The sequence below is a fragment of the Hyperolius riggenbachi genome, chromosome 1, assembly GCF_040937935.1.
Source record: "Hyperolius riggenbachi isolate aHypRig1 chromosome 1, aHypRig1.pri, whole genome shotgun sequence".
Taxonomy (NCBI): domain Eukaryota; kingdom Metazoa; phylum Chordata; class Amphibia; order Anura; family Hyperoliidae; genus Hyperolius; species Hyperolius riggenbachi.
In genome coordinates, this window is record NC_090646.1 from 320,283,150 (window position 1) to 320,303,858 (window position 20,709).

The following is a 20,709-nucleotide window of genomic DNA, read 5'->3' on the forward strand; positions in this document are numbered from 1 at the left end:
CTACCTAGCAAAAAGGGAGTATTTGAGAGGTATTGGGGTTGGTGGGAAGTGGGGTCTCAGAGGCAATCAAACAATCACGGGACAATCAAATCCAATTACAGCACAATCGACTCCAATCACAGCACAAGCAGATCTGATGCACTCGGAAGGTGATGGGGGGAGGGTGGGATTGGGTGTGGCGGGAAGTGGGGTCTCAGGCAATCAAACAATCACGGGGCAATCGAAGCCGATCACGGGACAATCAAATACAATTACAGCACAATCGACTCCAATCACAGCCCAATCAAATCTGATGCACTCGGAAGGTGATGGGGGAGGGTGGGATTGGGTGTGGCGGGAAGTGGGGTCTCAGGCAATCAAACAATCACGGGGCAATCGAAGTCGATCACGGGACAATCAAATACAATTACAGCACAATCGACTCCAATCACAGCACAAGCAAATCTGATGCACTCGGAAGGTGGTGGTTGGAGGTGGGGGGGGGGGGGGGGGTTGGGTGTGGTGGGGGGGAGGGTGGGGTTGGGTGTGGCGGGAAGTGGGGTCTCAGGCAATCAAACAATCACGGGGCAATCGAAGCCGATCACGGGACAATCAAATACAATTACACCACAATTGAATACAAGCGCAGCACAATCGAATACAAGCGCAGCACAGTCAAATACAATGCACTTGGACGGTGATTAGGGGGGGGGTCTGAGGGCGATTTGAGGGGGTGGGGGGTTGATCAGGAGCCTGCACGGGGCAGACTGAGTCCTGATCTGATGAGAGGCAGACACAGGGGGTTACTGATCAAAGATCAGTTAGTGATTGCTGGGGAGGACAGATGTAAACAAACAGCAGGGGATGTAATCAGAAGGGGGGTACGAGGGCAATCGAGGGCCTGGGCAGGTGATCGGTTACCCCCGCGGGGCAGTTAGGGTCTGCTCTGATGGGTGGGGGTGCTGAGGGCTGATGGACAGGTGATAGACAGGTGATCAGAGGGGGATCAGAGGGGGATCAGAGGGTAAAGTAGCTGTATACAGATGTATACAGTATACAGGGGGGTAGTCTGGGATGGGGTGTGGGGGTGATCTAAAGGTAGGGGGGGGGATCAGGGGTGACTAGGAGGCAGTTAGGGACCTAAACTAAGGGGCAGCGTCGCTAGTTAGTGGCAGGTGGGGGGGGTGGGGGTTTTACAGGGGTGCAAGGGTGATGGGCAGGGGTCTGCTGGGGTGATCAGGGGGGGTAGGAAGGCTGGGGTGGGTGATCAGGGAGGCTGAGGGCAAAAAACACAGTGTAGCTATGTCACTTACAAGTGGTTCCTCCTCGCTGGTGGTCTCTGCAACAATGAGACCACGAGGCGAGGAGGAAGCACGTATAAGGCACTTTGTTTACCTAACAAAGTGCCTTATACTCCCTGATTGGTGGATCCTGCGGATTCCTCCGCTCGCCGGCTCTGCTAAGTGGCCGGCGAGCGGAGACAAAATGCCCGTGCTTCGATCCCGGGCGGAGGATCGCGTCACGGATGACGCGATCGCTCCGCCCATGCCCTTAAATGGACTGCCGCCTCTGTGGGTGAGGCCGTCCTGCAGGGCTCCACTTCCCCGCCGCCCCTGTGTAGTGGGCGGTCGGGAAGTGGTTAATTTGTTTTAATCTGGAGCATCTCCTTTTTTTTCCTGAGAAGTACAGCTTGTAAAAGACCCCTTCCCTTTGATCTCAGCAGGGTGTCTATCAGCTGTCCAAATGCCACCATTAAAATACTCAGCTGAGATGCTTATCTATATTGCAACCTCTGTTTCCAAGAAACTCTTACAAATAGATTCTGCTTTGATTACCCCTCTAAAATCCTTTGGGATTCTCAAGAAAACAAGGCGGGGGAAGAGGGGAGGACGTGCAGGCACCCATAAATCAAAGCCAAAGCAATCATCACATATCTATAAATCAGCTGTATCAGTAAAGGACCCAGATAACAGAGACAGCTGCCACACTCCTGATTACAACCCCCAGCCAGGAGCTAGGAACACAGACCTCAAAGTTAAGGCAAACAACATTAAAGCAGTACTCTGCAATGCCAGGTCCATAAACAACAAAACAGCAGTTATTCATGATCTAATAGAGGCTTCAGATCTAGCTTTAATTACAGAGACATGGTTGGATCAGAACTCAGGACCCACTCTCGCAGCTGCGGTACCAGACAATTACTCAGTTTTACACTGTGAAAGGCAAAACCGCAAGGGTGGAGGATTAGCTCTGTGCTTCAAATCCAGTTTGAATATTAAACCCCTTGCTGTAGCCCCCACCCACTCTTTTGAATGTCTAGCAGCCCAGCTCTCAGCTGGAAAAAAAATAAACATACTGCTTGTCTACCGACCCCCTGACGCTGGCTCAGCTTTTCTCAAGGAAATAGCAGAACTTGTATCTTGCATAACACTGCAAGGTGCAGGTGGATAATTCTTGGAGACTTTAACGCACGGGTTGATACACACTCTTCCCAATTTGGAACTAAGCTACTTCTCTCCATGAATGAACTGGGCTTCTCTCAAGCCGTCAACCTCCCTACCCACAAAAAAGGACACACTTTGGACCTCATTTTCCATTCAGAACTCCTAATATCCAATGTGGAAATTGATCCAGTAGTTTGGTCAGACCACCACACTGTCCACTTCTCCTTTACAGCACCGGCTACAAAACACCAAGTGAAAGAACTAATAAAATATCGTTCCTTAAAAAGGTTTGACACCCCAACACCTTCAGAACAGCCTCAATCTAGGTGGACTGACAGATCACAACTTCGGCCTTGAATCCATGGTCCTTAAATATAACCACGATGTCTCAGCCGCTTTTGACGCCATAGCTCCCTTAAAGATTAAACGTTCCGCACCATTACATCATGCTCACTGGTTTGACAACTCTATAAAGGAACTAAAGAAACAGGGACGCAGACTGGAACGAAGGTGGCGCAAACATCAGTCTCCTGATGACAAACTTTCCCTAATTGCTCACCTGAAAAAATATCAAACGATGATTAACAAAAAGAAGTCCTTATTCCTGTCTCACGAAATTGCAAATGCAGCCAACAGACCTGCCCAACTCTTCCGCACGGTTGACAGTCTCTGCAATCCATCTTGCAGGAAATCCAGCATCAGACCTTCACAGGAACTGTGCGAGAAATTTGCCCACTTCTTCTCAGACAAAGTCTCCTCCATACGATCTGCCATTCAATTCACAGCCCCAGAAACCCATGCAGAGCCATATAACAGGTGCAAAAATAGCCTACCACCATGGTCTGATTTTAAGGTAATCACTGAAAAAGACATCTTGGATATCCTCCTAAACCTTCGCCAGACTACCTGCGATCTGGCCCCTGGCCCCACTAAGTTCATGTTGAAATGCCCTGAACTATTTACACCGGCATTCCACAAAATAGTCAATGGCTCCTAACAAGAAGGATGGTTTCCCTCTACTCTGAAAGAAGCAATCGTCAGGCCTCTACTCAAGAAACCATCCTTAGACCCAGATGCTCTAAACAGCTACAGACCTGTCTCAAACCTCCCCTTTCTGGGAAAAGTTATTGAAAAGGCTGTCTACCTCCAACTTGAAGCCAGGCTCTCCAGAAACAACATCCTTGACCCTCTTCAATCTGGTTTCAGGAAATATCACAGCTGTGAAACAGCCCTCACCCAGATTTGCAATGATCTGCTCATTGCAAGAGACAAGGGTCAATGTTCCATCCTGATTTTGCTCGACCTCTCAGCGGCTTTTGACACAGTCGATCATGAAATCTTACTCAACAGGCTACAAGAGTACTGTGGCATAGATGGCATTGTTCTCCGGTGGTTCAACTCCTTCCTGGCTGGCAGAACACAAAGGGTAGCCTTAGGGCCCTTCCTCTCCAACCCTGTACCACTAAAATACGGTGTACCTCAGGGCGCAATATTATCCCCTTTACTGTTCACCATATACATGCTGCCACTTGGAGAAATCATACAAAAACATGGCCTGACATATCATTGCTATGCTGATGACACCCAGCTATATTTGTCATTCAAACCTGACGTCACAGACCCTACTCCACAAATAAACGCATGCTTAGCTGAGCTTCAGGAGTGGATGAATAATAATTGGCTAAAACTTAATGCTGACAAAACTGAGGTTCTTGTTATCGAGGGCCAGGGCTCAACAGCAAAGCAGCTCCAGTCTCAACCAACACCGCTAAGGATAGGGAGCTCAGACCTGAACAACTCAGACTGTGTGCGCAGCCTGGGAGTACTGATTGATGGGAAATTAAGCTTCAGGAATCAAATCTCAGCTGTTGTGAAACATTCCTTCTTTCACCTAAGGAATATTGCAAGGATTAAACACCTAATTCCTTCAGAGGATCTTCCAACCCTAGTTCATGCCTTCGTCACATCAAGGTTAGACTACTGCAACGTCCTCTACACAGGCCTGCATAAGAAAGACTTACGCCGCCTGCAATTAGTACAGAATGCCGCCGCAAGGCTGTTAACGAGCCAACCCCGCCATTGCCACATAACACCAACCCTGAGCTCACTCCACTGGCTACCGATAAAATGGAGAATTCTGTTTAAGATTGGCTTACTGACATTCAAATCCTTGCACAATCTGGGCCCTGGATACCTGAAGGACTTGTTGCAACTACATCACACCCCCCACAATCTTAGATCAAAAGGACGTAACACCTTGGTCATCCCCAGAGTCCACCTCAAAACCTTTGGAGACAGAGCCTTTTGTCATGCTGCCCCTACACTTTGGAACTCCCTGCCACACCCAATCAGGACAGCCCCATCCCTGGAAACATTTAAGTCTAAACTGAAAACCTACCTTTTCAGTCTGGCATTCATGAACATCTGACTATCTCCTCTGTAACACAACCCAGCCTGAAACCCTGTATTAATCTGAGACACAGCTATGCGCTTTGAGTCCTATGGGAGAAAAGCGCTTTACAAATGTTATTGTATTATTGTATTATTATTGTATTGTACCTTGGTTAATTTTTTGGTGTTATGGTACTACTACCAGTAAGTTGCCATGGTCCTCCTTCTGAGCTGCTGAACTGACCGCCCGCTTTGTCCTCCTGACTCAGTCGCTACTACACTCTGCGTTCACACTGCCCGGGTCACTGGGTGCATTTAATTTTTTGGCCAGCACTATGACGCTGTGCTACTACTACTACCACCAGTATGTTGCCATGGTCCTTCTGTGCTGCTGAACTGACCGCCCGCATTGTCCTCCTCCTCCTGACTCAGTTGCTTCCACCAATGTACTCTGTCTGCGTTATCACTGCCCGGGTCACCGGGTGCATTTAATTTTTTGGCCAGCACTATGACGCTGTGCTGCTACTACTACCACCAGTATGTTGCCATGGTCCATCTGTGCTGCTGCTGAACTGGACGCCCGCTTTGTCCTCCTCCTCCTCCTGACTCAGTCGCTACCACGGTACCACCAATGCACTCTGTCTGCGTTATCACTGCCCGGGTCACCGGGTGCATTTAATTTTTTGGCCAGCACTATGACGCTGTGCTGCTACTACTACCACCAGTATGTTGCCATGGTCCTTCTGTGCTGCTGCTGCTGCTGCTGAACTGAACGCCCGCTTTGTCCTCCTCCTCCTCCTGACTCAGTCGCTACCACGGTACCACCAATGTACTCTGTCTGCGTTATCACGGCCCAGGTCACCGGGTGCATTTAATTTTTTGGCCAGCACTATGACGCTGTGCTGCTACTACTACCACCAGTATGTTGCCATGGTCCTTCTGTGCTGCTGCTGCTGCTGAACTGAACGCCCGCTTTGTCCTCCTCCTGACTCAGTCGCTACCACGGTACCACCAATGCACTCTGTCTGCGTTATCACTGCCCGGGTCACCGGGTGCATTTAATTTATTTGGCCAGCACTATGACGCTGTGCTGCTACTACTACCACCAGTATGTTGCCATGGTCCTTCTGTGCTGCTGCTGCTGAACTGAACGCCCGCTTTGTCCTCCTCCTCCTCCTGACTCAGTCGCTACCACGGTACCACCAATGTACTCTGTCTGCGTTATCACGGCCCGGGTCACCGGGTGCATTTAATTTTTTGGCCAGCACTATGACGCTGTGCTGCTACTACTACCACCAGTATGTTGCCATGGTCCTTCCTTCTGTGCTGCTGCTGCTGCTGAACTGAACGCCCGCTTTGTCCTCCTCCTGACTCAGTCGCTACCACGGTACCACCAATGCACTCTGTCTGCGTTATCACTGCCCGGGTCACCGGGTACATTTAATTTTTTGGCCAGCACCATGACGCTGTGCTGCTACGACTACCACCAGTATGTTGCCATGGTCCTTCTGTGCTGCTGCTGCTGCTGAACTGAACGCCCGCTTTGTCCTCCTCCTGACTCAGTCGCTACTACGGTACCACCAATGTACTCTGTCTGCATTATCAGGGCCCGGGTCACCGGGTGCATTTAATTTTTTGGCCAGCACTATGACGCTGTGCTGCTACTACTACCACCAGTATGTTGCCATGGTCCTTCCTTCTGTGCTGCTGCTGCTGAACTGAACGCCCGCTTTGTCCTCCTCCTGACTCAGTCGCTACCACGGTACCACCAATGCACTCTGTCTGCGTTATCACTGCCCGGGTCACCGGGTGCATTTAATTTTTTGGCCAGCACTATGACGCTGTGCTGCTACTACTACCACCAGTACGTTGCCATGGTCCTTCTGTGCTGCTGCTGCTGCTGAACTGAACGCCCGCTTTGTCCTCCTCCTCCTCCTCCTGACTCAGTCGCTACCACGGTACCGCCAATGTACTCTGTCTGCGTTCTCACGGCCCGGGTCACCGGGTGCATTTAATTTTTTGGCCAGCACTATGACGCTGTGCTGCTACTACTACCACCAGTATGTTGCCATGGTCCTTCCTTCTGTGCTGCTGCTGCTGCTGCTGAACTGAACGCCCGCTTTGTCCTCCTCCTGATTCAGTCGCTACCACGGTACCACCAATGCACTCTGTCTGCGTTATCACTGCCCAGGTCACCGGGTGCATTTAATTTTTTGGCCAGCACTATGACGCTGTGCTGCTACTACTACCACCAGTATGTTGCCATGGTCCTTCCTTCTGTGCTGCTGCTGCTGCTGAACTGAACGCCCGCTTTGTCCTCCTCCTGACTCAGTCGCTACTACGGTACCACCAATGTACTCTGTCTGCATTATCACGGCCCGGGTCACCGGGTGCATTTAATTTTTTGGCCAGCACTATGACGCTGTGCTGCTACTACTACCACCAGTATGTTGCCATGGTCCTTCCTTCTGTGCTGCTGCTGCTGCTGCTGCTGAACTGAACGCCCGCTTTGTCCTCCTCCTGACTCAGTCGCTACCACGGTACCACCAATGCACTCTGTCTGCGTTATCACTGCCCGGGTCACCGGGTGCATTTAATTTTTTGGCCAGCACTATGACGCTGTGCTGCTACTACTACCACCAGTACGTTGCCATGGTCCCTCTGTGCTGCTGCTGCTGCTGAACTGAACGCCCGCTTTGTCCTCCTCCTCCTCCTCCTGACTCAGTCGCTACCACGGTACCGCCAATGTACTCTGTCTGCGTTCTCACGGCCCGGGTCACCGGGTGCATTTAATTTTTTGGCCAGCACTATGACGCTGTGCTGCTACTACTACCACCAGTATGTTGCCATGGTCCTTCCTTCTGTGCTGCTGCTGCTGCTGCTGAACTGAACGCCCGCTTTGTCCTCCTCCTGATTCAGTCGCTACCACGGTACCACCAATGCACTCTGTCTGCGTTATCACTGCCCAGGTCACCGGGTGCATTTAATTTTTTGGCCAGCACTATGACGCTGTGCTGCTACTACTACCACCAGTATGTTGCCATGGTCCTTCTGTGCTGCTGCTGCTGCTGAACTGAACGCCCGCTTTGTCCTCCTCCTCCTCCTGACTCAGTCGCTACCACGGTACCACCAATGTATTCTGTCTGCGTTATCACGGCCCGGGTCACCGGGTGCATTTAATTTTTTGGCCAGCACTATGACGCTGTGCTGCTACTACTACCACCAGTATGTTGCCATGGTCCTTCCTTCTGTGCTGCTGCTGCTGCTGAACTGAACACCCGCTTTGTCCTCCTCCTCCTCCTCCTGACTCAGTCGCTACCACGGTACCACCAATGTACTCTGTCTGCATTATCACGGCCCGGGTCACCGGGTGCATTTAATTTTTTGGCCAGCACTATGACACTGTGCTACTACTACTACCACCAGTATGTTGCCATGATCCTTCTGTGCTGCTGCTGCTGAACTGACCGCCCGCATTGTCCTCCTCCTCCTGACTCAGTCGCTTCCACCAATGTACTCTGTCTGCGTTCACACTGCCCGGGTCACCGGGTGCATTTAATTTTTTGGCCAGCACTATGACGCTGTGCTGCTACTACTACCACCAGTATGTTGCCATGGTCCTTCTGTGCTGCTGAATTGACCGCCGGCATTGTCCTCCTCCTCCTGACTCACTCGCTTCCACCAATGTACTCTGTCTGCGTTCACACTGCCCGGGTCACCGGGTGCATTTAATTTTTTGGCCAGCACTATGACGCTGTGCTGCTACTACTACTACCAGTATGTTGCCGTGGTCCTTCTGTGCTGCTGAACTGACCGCCCGCATAGTCCTTCTCCTGACTCAGTCGCTACCACCACTGCACTCTGCGTTCACACTGCCCGTGTCCACTGACAACTCTGCTGCAATGTCATTGCTAATTGCTGCAAAAAAAACAAAAAAAAATTACAAAAACCTCTCTGGGGCCTTTTTGGCGTCAGCCACTCATCCTCCTCCAGCGGTACCTTCGCCGCCAAGTGCCATTGGAACTCGCCTTCACCTCTTCGACTGCTTAACACGTATATCCCTTTTTAAAACCACTTATTACCAATTAATAGCCCCATTTAAAGTGTTGATTTCACTTTAAAATCCATTTTCTCTAGAAGAAATTTTTTTTTGGGAATTTATGTTGAAGTTATGTTGCCCCTTATCACCTCGATAATCCATGCAATTTGGGGGATTGTAGCATGTATGGGGGCTTTGTTATTAACGTTAAAAGAAAATTCGCCTCCGGGCGGGAATCCACGCGTGATTACGCCATTCACGGCAGAAAATCCGCGTGGTTGCGTGGACGCGGACGAAAATCTGCATGCGGCGGGGCCGAATGCGGATTTTTTTTTTGCAACCACGCGGATTGCCGAATTCGTGGATGAGGCACATCCGAGCATCCCTGGACATATGGTTGCAGGTGTAAATCAATGAGTTCGGACAGGTAAGAGGTAAGTGATCCAATTCCGGCGATGATTGGTCTTCCTGGTGGATTTGTGAGGGACTTGTGTATCTTGGGCAGGTGGTAAAAATGCGCCATGGTAGGTTCAGCTATCAGAATATAGTCCTTTTCATTCTTGCTAATAATACCTTCTTCATATGCCGATTTTATTAACGTTCTCAGTGCTTCCATATGTTCCCCTGTTGGATCTGTAGGTAGTAATGTATAGTATTCTTTGACCTCCAGTATTCTTTTAGACTCCGCAATATAATCCTCTTTATTCATAATTACGATCCTCCCCCCCCCCCCCCCTTATCGGCCTGTTTGTGAGGAAACGCAGAAAAGCCGCCGCGTGTACTCAGAACGGGGCGGCTGATTCCGCATCCAACGCGGCGGTTTGCACGCATAGGCCTACATCCAGTAAGATGGCCGAACGTGGAGGAACCGCCGCATGCCGTGATAGCGGTGCGGCGGATTCCGCGTCCAGCACGGCAAGTGATTTGCAACACGTCTGGTGTGGCTGGGACTAATAGTCCACACAGGTTCAGAAAGACGCGCGCGCAGAGAGGCAGAACTTTTATGACAGCCAGAAGGGAGTCAGCTGACCAAGCCGGTCAGCTGACGATTCAACCAGTTCCCATTGGTCCAGCACATAGGGGAGGCGCTGTATGATCATTCTGTTATTCTTCAGACTAGTTCCAGGGTGTTGATGATCACGGAGCTAACACCGAGACTAGGCATTGTATATTATCTGTTATGACCTTCTGCTTTCATGACCATTCCTCTGCTTTCTGATTTGGTACCACGCATATCTGATATCACGTTGCCAAACCCTGCCTGTCTTGGATACCGAATCAGCCTTCTGTCTTTGTACCTTATCTGTCTGTCTGTTGCCGACCTGGCTAGTCTGACCTCGAGAACTATCTCCTCTGTTTAGAGATAGTTCACAGATCTGTCAGTGACACCCCACCCTTGGTGTCACTCAGACTCTGGTCCTTTCTTCACTCAGCCTGACTCCCCCCTTTGGGAGCCTCAGGCCGAGGAAGGAGCCTGTCCTTCAGGCAGTATCCCATACTGCCTTGTATCTCCTTTACGGGGACCCTCCTCAAAGTATTACTGTTGCACCAAACACTCATATTACTCAGGTGTCCAGAGGTTAGAGATATATCTGATTATCGGTGATACTGCAGATCATCAATAATCGGGTATATATCTGTATTCTCGGTGATACTGCAGATCACCGGTAATCAGACCCTCCCTGTGTTACACCGATCGTTACAGAACGGCAGACCAAACACAAATGGACGCACTCACCAGCCGTCTGGGCACACTTACCACCTCGGTGGATAACATCAACCAAGTGCTGGTTAGCCACCGGACGTTAATAGACGCCTTATCTGGATCTGTACAAACCCTCCAGACGGCTGTGGATGAAGTGCAATCTCCTCCTAGCACAGACATACGTATGCCTGTACCCGAAAGATTTTCTGGTCACAGATCTGACTTTCGAAATTTTAGAAGTAGAGTGTTATCATACTTTGAGTTAAGACCTAAGTCTTCAGGCACTATGGCCCAAAGGGTTACATTTACCAAAACTTTATTATCTGGCGATTCTAAGACCTGGGCATACAGTCTCCCCATCGGTCACCCAGCCCTGGCCTCTGTGGAAGAATTTTTTCAAGCTATGGCTGTAATTTACGATGACCCAGACATTGCCTCGACTTCTGAGCGGAAGCTCAAACTTTTGCGTGAAGGCAAGGGTCTGGTAGAAGATTATGCTGCTGAATTTAGGAGATGGTTGGTATCAGCCAGGTGGGATACTTTTGCCCTGTTAGATTGTTTTTTATTAGGGTTGTCAGACGAGGTCTCTGATCTTATGTTAAGTCGGCCTGAACCCAAATCCATCGATGAGGCCATTTCATCAGCCATTAGAATAGATCGTCGGCTGCGCTATCAGAGGCAGACCCGGGGAAAAAACCACATGACAATGGTGTCCCATGCTGTGCCCCCAGTAACTTCTATTCCCCCCGCATCACCTCCCCCTGAGCCAATGCAGATTGGTCGGTCTAAATTGTCTCAGGTGGAGCGGAAACGCAGAATATCAGAGCAGCTCTGTCTGTATTGTGCAGAAAGGGGTCATAGAGTGCAGAACTGCCCTAAGAGATCGAGAAACGCTACTGCCTAGGTGTAGTTGGGGGTAATACCCTAGGCGTACAATTTTTACCCCTAGATGAGAAATGTTTGCTTCTTCCTTGTACTATTTCATGGGAAGATAAGTCTGAAGTCACTGAAGCCTTCATTGACTCAGGCTCAGCGGCTAATTTTATGGATTACGAATTTGCTAAGAAATTGGGAATTCCGCTCACACCGGTTAAACCACCGATTCAAGTTACTGCAGTGGATGACTCCCCACTGCAGGGTAACAGTCCACTGTTGCAGACTCCAGAGGTGGGAGTCGCTATTGGGGTGTTGCATAGAGAAGATTTTCATTTTCTTGTGTTACACATGACAACCTCCACGATCATTCTGGGCATGTCTTGGTTACAACTCCGCTCCCCTCAGATAAATTGGGCTACTGGTCAGCTAACGAGCTGGTCGTCCCATTGCTTTCATCACTGTTTGGCGAAGGTAACCTTGGGCCAGACCAAGATTCACGTGGAGGGAGTACCAGTTCAGTATTCATGGTTCTCAGATGTGTTTTGTCCTAGATCAGCCGATAAACTTCCTCCACATCGCCCTTTCGATTGTCCCATCGATCTCCGGTCTGGTTGTATGCCCCCTAGAGGTCACCTCTACAATTTATCTGGGCCGGAAAAATTGGCCATGCAGGAGTATATCCGCGAGAACTTAGCTAAGGGGTTCATTCGCCCTTCCCAGTCACCTGCAGGAGCAGGTTTCTTTTTTGTTAAGAAAAAAGACGGAGGCCTTCGGCCGTGCATTGATTACCGGGACCTGAATAAAATCACAGTAAAAAAATCGCTATCCATTGCCTTTGATAGACGATTTATTTACTCAGGTCACCAATGCTAAGATTTTCTCAAAATTGGATTTGCGGGGTGCATACAACCTGGTACGGATCAGAGAGAGCGATGAGTGGAAGACGCCCTTTAACACACCCGATGGGCATTACGAGTACCTGGTGATGCCCTTCGGGTTGTGTAACGCCCCGGCCGTCTTTCAGGAACTCATCAATGAGGTGTTCAGGGAGGTTTTAGGTAAATTTGTCCTGGTATATCTAGATGATATACTAATCTTCTCAGCTAACCTCACAGAGCACAGGGCTCATGTCAGATTTGTGTTGCACAAGCTAGGACAAAACATGCTTTATGCTAAGTTGGAGAAATGCATTTTTGAGGTAACATCTGTCGCCTTTCTGAGGTATATGATTTCCACCTCGGGCCTTTCTATGGACCCTGCCAAAGTCTCTGCTGTCCTGGAGTGGCCTCAGCCAGTAGGATTGAAGTCCCTCCAAAGGTTCTTAGGATTCGCAAATTACTATAGAAGGTTCATAAAGGGGTACTCCACAGTCATTGCACCCCTCACCAGTCTCACTAAGAAAGGGGCAGATACCAACCACTGGTTCCCCGAAGCTTTGGCTGCTTTCTCCACTCTGAAAGAGCTGTTTTGTTCTGCACCCATCTTGAGACACGTCGACACATCCTATCCCTTTATTGTAGAGGTGGATGCCTCAGAGGTTGGGGTAGGGGCTGTGCTGTCTCAACGATCTAGGTTGCAGGGAAGATTACACCTGTGTGCCTATTTTTTTCGTAGGTTTTCACCAGCGGAGAAAAACTACGATATAGGCAACAGGGAGCTCCTAGCCATTACATTGGCCTTTGAAGAATGGCGTCATTGGCTAGAAGGAGCAGAACATACGATTACAGTTTACACTGATCACAAAAATTTGGAATACATTGAGGGGGCTAAGAGATTGAGTCCCCGTCAGGCTCGATGGTCACTATTTTTCTCGAGATTCAGTTTTGTAATTACGCATACTCCGGGTAGTAAAAACATTAAAGCAGATGCTTTGTCCAGATGCTTTGAGCCAGAGACAGCGCAGCCCTCAGACCCAGAGACTATACTCCCACAGAAAGTGGTATTGACAGCCATTGAGACCTGGAAGAACTGGATGGAGACTTTAAGTCCCTTCCAACAGGATGTTCCTGAGGGAAAACCTGAATGGGTCATCTTTGTACCATTGCCGTTTCGTCTCCAGATATTGCAGATGTTCCACTCCCACAAAAATGCTGGACACCCTGGGGCCTCCAGAACACAGGACCTTGTTGCTAGGTGTGCTTGGTGGCCTTCATTGGCAACTGACTGCAAGGAGTATGTGAGAGAATGTGCAGTGTGTGTGAAAAGCAAACCCTCCCGTCTAGCACCTGTGGGGACATTGCAGCCTTTGCCCACCCCGAGTGAACCATGGACCCACTTATCCATGGATTTTGTGGGTGAGCTCCCGAGGTCTGAAGGCATGTCGGTCATTTGGGTGGTAGTCGACAGATTCAGCAAAATGGCCCATTTCGTGCCCTTGAAAGGACTCCCCTCAGCCCAGGAATTGGCCGATCTTTTCATCATGCACATTTTCCGGCTACACGGCATCCCGGAAAATGTAGTGTCTGATCGGGGAGTCCAATTTGTCTCTAAATTTTGGAGGGCATTTTGTCATCAATTGGGCATGGAACTGTCATTTTCATCGGGCTACCACCCACAGACAAATGGTCAGACCGAGAGAATTATTCAGTCACTGGAACAATTTCTCAGGTGTTATGTTGCGGATGCGCAAAATGATTGGGTCAAGTTCTTGCCATTTGCAGAATTTGCACACAATAATTTAAAGAGCTCTTCCTCTGGATTCTCTCCATTTCAGGTGGTAACTGGAAAGTTGCCTAAGTTCTCCCCACTGCCAGTAGCTTCCACTCCGTTTCCAGCTTTGGAGGCTTGGCAAGAGTCATTTAAGAACATTTGGGGGAACGTGAAAAAGAATTTAGAGAAGGCCTTTCAGAGTCAGAAAGGTCAAGCTGACAAGAAACGTTCCATTGAGTGGAAGTTCCGCCCCGGAGACTTGGTCTGGGTGTCCACTCGTCATTTGAATTTAAAACAGCCTTCGCCCAAGTTAGGACCCAGATTTGTGGGCCCTTTCCCAGTAACCAGGAAAATCAACAATGTTACTTATGCCATTGATCTTCCTGCCAGCATGCGTGGTGTAAGATCGTTCCATGTATCCCTGCTTAAGCCAGCAGTGCATGTGGATTCCACTCCTCCTCCCCCTGTGATGGTGGATGACCAACCTGAGTATGAAGTGGAAAAGATTTTAGATTCACGCATTGTACAGAACTCAGTACAGTATTTGGTTCACTGGAAGGGTTATGGTATTGAGGAAAGAACATGGGTACCTGATTGCCGCATGCATGCGGATGAATTAAAGAAGGAATTCCACGCCCTACATCCTGAGAAACCGGGTAGGAGCTGTCCGGAGTCCACTCCTCAGGGGGGGGGGGGGTACTGTGAGGAAACGCGGAAAAGCCGCCGCGTGTACTCAGAACGGGGCGGCTGATTCCGCGTCCAACGCGGCGGTTTGCACGCATAGGCCTACATCCAGTAAGATGGCCAAACGCGGAGGAACCGCCGCATGCCGTGATAGCGGTGCGGCGGATTCCGCGTCCAGCATGGCAGGTGATTTGCAACACGTCTGGTGTGACTGGGACTGATAGTCCACACAGGTTCAGAAAGACGTGCACGCGCGCAGAAAGGCAGAACTTTTATGACAGCCAGAAGGGAGTCAGCTGACCAAGCCGGTCAGCTGACGATTCAACCAGTTCCCATTGGTCCAGCACTTAGGGGAGGCGCTGGAGAGCGCTTTGCTATATATACTGGGTGCTGGTCATTCTCTGGTTGTCTGCCGTTGTGATCACTACGTGGAAGCACTCAGACCTTTTGTCAGATTCTGTGTTATATCTCTGTTATACTTCAGACTAGTTCCAGGGTGTTGATGATCACGGACCTCACACCCAGATTAGGGAATTGTGTTATATCTCTGTTATACGTCAGACTAGTTCCAGGGTGTTGATGATCACGGACCTCACACCCAGATTAGGGACTTGTATGATCATTCTGTTATTCTTCAGACGAGTTCCAGGGTGTTGATGATCACGGAGCTCACACCGAGACTAGGCATTGTATATTATCTGTTATGACCTTCTGCTTTCCTGACCATTCCTCTGCTTTCTGATTTGGTACCACGCATATCTGATATCACGTTGCCAAACCCTGCCTGTCTTGGATACCGAATCAGCCTTCTGTCTTTGTACCTTATCTGTCTGTCTGTTGCCGACCTGGCTAGTCCGACCTCGAGAACTATCTCCTCTGCTTAGAGATAGTTCACAGATCTGTCAGTGACACCCCACCCTTGGTGTCACTCACACTCTGGTCCTTCCTTTACTCAGCCTGACTCCCCCCCTTTGGGAGCCTCAGGCCGAGGAAGGAGCCTGTCCTTCAGGCAGTATCCCATACTGCCTTGTATCCCCTTTACGGGGACCCTCCTCAAAGTATTACTGTTGCACCAAACACTCATCTTACTCAGGTGTCCAGAGGTTAGAGATATATCTGATTATCGGTGATACTGCAGATCATCAATAATCGGGTATATATCTGTATTCTCGGTGATACTACAGATCACCGGTAATCAGATCCTCTCTGTGTTACACCGATCGTTACACTGTTTAATAATGATGTCATGATTGGTTTCCAGATTCTTGACCGCTTGTTCCTCTTTTTTTGTCAGATTTGATTTTCCAGTTTTGTTATTGAGAGACCTCAAATCTTCTAAAACTTGTTTATAAAAAGCCTCTATGTACGGTCCTTTATGTGTCGTCGGATAGAACTTTGATTTGTTCTTCAAGTTCGTATGGATATATTTCTCCAAATGCATTTCCTCTGGATCCACAAAGTAATATGGTGTTGGTCCATCTGTGGAAACTATGATGGGGCTCGTATGTAGTTGTTTTGTACTTCTTTGAGACTGTAACAATTTTGTTGCAAAATATCAATATTTGTAATATTTGTATCAATATATGAGTCAACTTTCTGGTGAACGCATTTAGGTCCACAAATAGTTCGTACATGTTGGAGTTCTTGGTGGGACAAAAAGAGAGTCCTCTCGCTAGGACTTTTTCCTCTGTCTCATTAAGCTTGTAATTAGATAAATTAAATATTGAACTGCAATTTATCTGATGATTGATCTTGTATTATATTGAAACCTTTGTGTTTCTTCTTTTTTTTTTGTTATTAAAAGCTTTATTGAGCAGATTATCAAATACAACAACATCAAATGCAAGTCAAATAGCACATCAAATATACAAATGATTTGCATATATATTCTAATTATCATAAATATAAAAGATAACAAAATAAACACAAAAGAAAAACAAAAAAGCAGCCGGGGAGCCTGGCCCATAATATTGGACCATTCAACCTGGGAAATGGGGCACAGAGTACCTCCAGCTGAAATCCCAGGGATAGGTCCTTCTCGCAAGTCTCCAAACACAACTTAAATTGCTCTCCAAACACCGCACATAAAGAAGGAACCAATAAAAAAAAACAAAACAAAAAAAAAAAAAAACAGCTAAACGATATACAAACTATGTACAACATCCAGAAACAGGAGTCCTGAAGTATATATAACCTGCATGACTAATTAAAAGACTGTATACGCACATGTCCAGGAAAGACTAAAAGTGTCTGTAAGCCCTCCAAAGTTCTCAAATAAGATCAAATCTGGTCATGTTCTCTGTACTATAATAATACACTTGATCCATCAACATCATAAGGTCCAGACGTTGAGTAACCAATGCTAGCTCAAGATCAGTGGATTTCCATTTATAAGCAATGGACCTTTGAGCAGCCAGTAACATATATCTATATAATGGCCTAAATTTACCTGGGACATCATCATTCTGTGTATACAAAAGGGCCTGAGGAGCAGTTAAGGAAACCGGAAAGCCAAACACATCTTTAGTCATAGATTTCCATGTGTCCCAGAACTGCTGTGCACCGGGGAAATCCCAAAAAGCATGCAACAATGTGCCTTCCATACCACAGGCCTGAAAACAGACCGATGGGACTGAAGGGTAAATTTTATGTAATTTAGACGGTGCATAGTACCAACGAAACAAGATCTTATAAGCTGTGTCTTTCACCATGTTTGATTTGATCACCCCAGAGACAGCAGTCCAAACAGAAGACCAATCAGTGCGGTCATATTGAGTACCCAAATCCTGCTCCCAAGCCTTCATATATGACATTTTATCATCATGAGCACGTCCCAGCAATAGAGCATAAAGTGATGAAATTAACCCTTTTCTACGGGAAAAACCAAAATAAAGTGATTCAAACATATTGGGGTCATATACTGGAGATGAGGAAAAAATTGAAGAGAAATAGTGTTTGATTTGACAAAATCGATATGCTTCTTCCATCTCTACTAAATCTGAGCATGTTGAAAGTAATAGGAACATCACTAATCCAAAACCTATTAGCTGTATAGAGACCTTTATCCCTCCACCAAGAAAAAACCTGCGGGTTCCTAAAAGCAGGCACAAACTGAGGGTTACCGAAGATAGAAATCCTGGAGGAGGGAAAAGTCATACGTTTGCATGTAGAGGCAATAGAAATCCAAAGTTTAGCCAATGACGATACAATCCTATTCCTGCCAGCAAGAACTGTCAGATCCCTCTTAGAGACTATCGTGACTAATGAATTTAGGTGGAAAGGAAAAACTGAGGTAGATTCCAGCTGATACCAGGCTGGAGGTTTTGAATCTATGTTCCAATCTAAAATTTGACCAAGCTTGGAGGCTAGATAGTAATGCCAAAAACTCGGCAAGCCAATACCTCCTTGCAAGGGGGGTCTATAAAGAATCTGTGCACAGACTCTGGCTGGTTTACCGTCCCAAATAAATTTTTTGATTTGTGATTGAATAATAGATAAAGATTTTTTAGTTACAGTTATAGGAAGCATACGAAACAGATATAATAATTTGGGAAGGATAATCATCTTACAGGCGACATCTCTGCCCAGCCATGAAACCTTGTACTGTATGTAGACTGTATGTAGACCAGGTCTTCAAAAGTTGCGTAATTTTAATAACTGTGTGTGAAAAATGTGTTCCATATAGGTCCCCAAAGCAAGGTGTAAGAAAAATTCCCAAATATTTAAATTTAGTGTGACTCCATTTAAAACCATAAGTAGAATCCAACCATCTAATCATGTGTGGATATAGATTAATCGGGAGGGCTGGGAATTTAGACAAATTAACCTTAAGCCCCGAGAAATTTGCAAAAGTCTCAAATAATTGGAAGAGATTTGGTAAAGAGGTTAATTGTCTAGTCAAGAACAGGAGAGCATCGTCAGCATACAGAGACAACTTAATATTATCAACACCATATCCATAAATATCGGGATGTCGTCTAATCGCCACCGCCAAGGGCTCTAAAGCAAGAGCGAACAGCAGTGGCGAGAGAGGACACCCCCGACGGGTGCCTCATTTAAGTTGAATGGGAGCAGAAGTTGCCCCAGGAATGCGAATTACAGTAGATGCGGAATCATACAATGCTAAAACTGCTGTAATGATAGGACCGGTTAGGCCAAAGCTCTCCAGAGCAGTAGTCAAATATTGCCAATCTACTGAATCGAATGCTTTACTGATATCAAGACCCAACATCAGAAACCTTGATTTCTTTATCTCTGCGTCTTGTAAAATGTTAACTGCCAATCTCACATTATCAGAGCCTTGCCTGCCAGGGATGAATCCAGTCTGAGAAGGAGCAACCAAATCACCCACCATGGTACCTAGTCGCGATGCCAAGATTTTAGCAAAGAGTTTGATATCATTATTCAAAATCGAAATTGGTCGGAAACCCGCAGGGGAAGAGTGATCGGCATCTGGTTTAGGTAGTAGGGTCATATTTGCCAGAAGCATTTCCGAAGGAAGTTTCTCACCCTGAAGAATAGCGTTACACATAGAGGTCAAGGAGAGTGACAATGTGTCAGCAAATTTTTTTATAGTATAGAGAAGAAAACCCATCTGGGCCTGGGGCAGTGGAAGATTTGAGAGATTTTATTGTCGCTAATACTTCTGTAGAAGAAATTGGAGTGTTAAGAGATTGTAGCTGTCGTATTACGAGGAGGATAGGAGGCGCCCTTGAAATATGTTCGGTGATTGCTTTTTGTAAAGAAACTCCACTTGGTAGAGAGTAGAAAGTTTTTATTAGCACTATAGACAACGCGTTTCACGGCTCAAACTGCTTCCTCAGGTCAAGTACAGGTGCTTTTAAAACAAATAAAATACATTGGACGCTCAGTATTCGATAAGTTTAAAAAAAAGGTTGTTCTGGGTAACATGAATGAAATTATTCTAAAATTACACCAATAATATCCATATAATAAGGAAAATCATAAAAATTAATATATAAAAATTATATATGAGTCACCATAAACAAGATAAAAAAACACATTATTATACTATGTCATATAATTATACCATAGGTGAATAAAACACAGGGCATATGTGTCTCCATGGTTAGGAGTCAGAACAGTTGTAAGTAAACTGTCTGCAAGAAGACCTAATTGTGCTGATTTAATACAGGAGGTGCCTGATATAAAGGACAGAAGGTAATAAGGTGGGGAGGGTTTGAGTGGACAACTACAGGGATGTATAAGGCGAGGGCTGTATATGCCTGTGGACCCAAACCACAGGAATTGGATGTGAGCAGTAGAAACACTGGTATCTGAGTGGGTGGGGGTAAAGGAGGGACATGGGTATGTGTTATACGCTGGTGGGGGGCTACATATGGTAATGAACCCCGTTGTAGAGGTGGGTAGGAAAAAAATGCAGATATAGTATAGCCAGGAGGGGGTCACATTTGAGGACACAGGGTTTGGATCTGCTGGGCTAAGGTTAGTCAATAAATAGCTTACAGGCGGCATAGAGTTATGCTGCTGGAGGAAAAAGCACCAAATTCGGGGGTGTGTGCAGGTCACTGAAACGTGAGGTGGCCGATGGGGTGTATATAAATATATAGGGCTTACCTTAAATGAAGACTGGAATGCCTGGCGCCAAACTGTCAGTTGTACTGGCCGGCGAGATATATGCAATCCCGGAAGAGAGAGCAGCCGGGTGGAGGGGACACGTGGGAGTGGGAGGGAGGACTGTCAGAATAATAGGGGGCGTGGTAGAGGTCCGTGATTGGAACCAATTGGAGCTGCACGAGAGCGAGGTGTAATGCGCTCCAAGCCTCGCTGCAGAGAGGGAAGTGGGCGGGGAAGCTAGGAAGGAAGACTCCCTGTAGTACATCATAGAACATATAATAAAAAACTCTTAGAAAGAACGTACTCATAGGGTATACATAACCAGTGAAACTAGTATATTACTG

The 20,709-nt window shown here is 47.4% G+C and overlaps 1 protein-coding gene across 5 annotated transcripts in view; it reads right to left on the reverse strand.

Moving 5' to 3' along the window:
- LOC137509573 (uncharacterized) overlaps nt 1-20,470 on the reverse strand; it is a 348,789-nt gene extending 328,319 nt beyond the window's left edge. For all 5 annotated transcript variants that reach the window (XR_011020498.1, XR_011020495.1, XR_011020497.1 and 2 more), the window contains exon 1: nt 20,366-20,470. The gene's annotated coding sequence lies outside the window, so the exon portion shown is untranslated. The remainder of the gene's footprint in view (nt 1-20,365) is intronic.
- Between the last annotated feature and the right edge of the window lie 239 nt (nt 20,471-20,709).